We start from the raw sequence: 2,898 nt of genomic DNA, 5'->3' as shown, positions 1-2,898 counted from the left end.
TAGTGTTTATGGACCTCATGAATAGAGTATTCCAACCCCATCGTGATTAGTCAGTGGTCGTCTTCATTGACAATATCTTGGTGTATTCAAAGACAAATGAGGAACATGATTCCCATATTCGGGTGATTCTTTAAATACTACGAGCCAATAAGATGTATGCTAAGTTGACTATTTCCATGATTGATTTGAATTCTGGCTATCACCAGTTAAAGATTCAAGAAAGGGACATTCCAAAAATGACTTTTAGGAGTTGATATGACCATTATGAACTCGTAGTTATGCCATTTGGATTAACAAATGCCCCTGCAGTGTTTATGGACCTCATGAATAGAGTATTCCAACCCCATCGTGATCAGTCAGTGGTCGTCTTCATTGACAATATCTTGGTGTATTCAAAGACAAATGAGGAACATGATTCCCATATTCGGGTGATTCTTTAAATACTACGAGCCAATAAGATGTATGCTAAGTTGACTAAGTGTGAGTTTTGGTTGACCGAAGTGGCATTTCTTAGACACGTGGTTTCTACAGAAGGGATTCAGGTAGATCCTCAGAAGATAAAAGCTATATTAGATTGGGAAGTTCCAAGAAGTGTTTCTGAAGTACAGAGTTTCTTGGGACTGGCGGGATATTATCGAAGGTTCATAAAGGACTTTTCAATGATTTCCACCCCTTTGACCAAACTGTTAAAGAAATATATGCCTTTTATATGGATGGATAAATGTCAAGAGAGTTTTGAATCTTTAAAGAAGGTACTAACGGAAGGTCCAATTCTAGTTGTTGAAAACATTTTGATGTTTCGATATAACAAATTAAGTTAAATGAATTTTAAGATTTTACAAAAGATTTTCTAAGTATATTCGATGTAATTATTCGAATATCAAAATATTACTCCAAGTCTTTCAAAGTTCATTTTATTCCTTACTAAAGTGTAAAATTGTGTTTTATACTTAAACTATTTTAAAACAATTTTACAAAGTATTTCAAGCCTTAATCGAGCCAAAATTATTTTCTTTTTAAAGGGTTTCAAGAAAAATTAGATTGTCCAGAGGTTACAGATTCCCCCCCAGGGGGTATCGATTCATCGGGAACAGATTCCCCCCAGGGGTATCGATTCCCCGGGTCCAGATTCCCCCTGCATAGTTTGGCTCCGAGAAATAACAGATTACTCGGAGGGAACCGATTCCCCCCTTGAGGGTACCGATTCCCTCACTGTTCATCAGCCCAACGGTCATAATATTTGAATATTATGAAGGGGTATCGATTCCCTATGAAGGGGTACTGATTCCCCCCATTATGGGCAGCCTATTTTTGCAGAAAAATCATTCCCAAACTGCTCCAAAACATCCCCAACGGCTAGATATGACTTCAAACACATTCCAATAAATACAAGCTAAGGACACTTGAAGAAGCAAGAGAAAAACTATCCAAGCAATCAAACACAAGAGAAGAGTTTATCATTCTTATTTCATCTTTCTCTTGTATATATTTTGTTCTTGTGAGCTCAATCTTGTAAACACCTATCTTAGAGAGGTTTTCTTGTTTACATTTCTTATCCTTTTGTAAAGGGGAAAGGTTCTAGCTAATCCCGTGTAAAAGCTAGGGAAAGGTTCTAGTTTAGCCCGAAAAACTAGGGAGTTTGTAAGGTTACTCTTTATCCTCAAAAGAAAGAACAAATTAGTGAATTTATTGGAAAATCCTTGGTGAGGAGCTAAGGTAGTGGACGTAGACTTTGATTGAGAAAGTCGAACCACTATAAATCGCTGTGCAATTCTCTATCTTTCAATCTCCTTACTCCCTAAACACAAAACTGTTCCGACCCCTCTTTGCAAACCATTCCGATGTCGATTCGAGCTTCTCAAAATCCCAACACTAGTGCAATCAGAATCGAGCAAAGATTATACAATTTATAGTGACACTTCCCATAATGGTATGGGATGTGTCTTGATGCAAGATGGAAAAGTAGTAGCTTATGCTTTGAGATAGCTTAAGTTACATGTGAAGAACTATCCGAGGCACGATCTTGAGTTAGTAGCGGTGGTGTTTGCACTGAAGATATGGCGCCACTATTTATATGGTGAGCATTGTTACATTTTTACGGACCACAAAAGTTTGATATATTTGCTAACTCAAAAAGAGCTAAAACTAAGACAAAAGAGATGGATCGAGCTACTTAAAGACTACGATGCAATTATAGAATATTATCCCAGGAAGGTTAATGTGGTAGCTAATGCTTTTAGCCGAAAGACTTTTACAGCTCTACACATGTTAGATGTCTGACTTGCATTAAAGGACAATGGTTCTTTGATGACTGAATTAAATTTAAAACCACTATTGATGGAGTGAATAAAAGATTCACAAAGGAGGGATGATAAGTGTTTAGAAAGGATAGAACAAGTAGAAAATGGTGAAATCCAAGACTTTGAAGTAAAGTCAAATTGATGCTTATACTACAGAGATCGAGTTTGTCTTCCAAATGATGAAGGATTGAAAAGATATATACTTTCTAAAGAACATTGTAGTACGTTGACTATGCATCTAGGAGGGAACAAGATGTATCAAGATATAAAAGGAAGATATTGGTGGTCATGCATGAAAAGAGCTATTACAGAGTTTGTTTCAAAGTGTCTAACTTGTCAACAAGTGAAAGTTGAACATCAAGTGCCTTAAAGACTTTTACAACCGATTTCCATTCCTTAGTGGAAATGGGAAAGAATTACGATGGATTTTGTAATGGGGTTACAAGTGACACCAAATAAAAAGGATTCTATTTGGGTAATTGTGGATAGGTTGACAAAGAGAACCCATTTCATTCCTGTTCAAACTGATTATTCAATGGAAAAGTATGCAGATCTATACATCAAGGAGATAGTTCGATTACATGGAGTACCAGTTTCC

Source organism: Hibiscus syriacus, unplaced genomic scaffold (genome assembly GCF_006381635.1).
Source record: "Hibiscus syriacus cultivar Baekdansim isolate YM2019G1 unplaced genomic scaffold, ASM638163v2 tig00110392_pilon, whole genome shotgun sequence".
Taxonomy (NCBI): domain Eukaryota; kingdom Viridiplantae; phylum Streptophyta; class Magnoliopsida; order Malvales; family Malvaceae; genus Hibiscus; species Hibiscus syriacus.
This window is presented reverse-complemented; position numbering follows the sequence as displayed.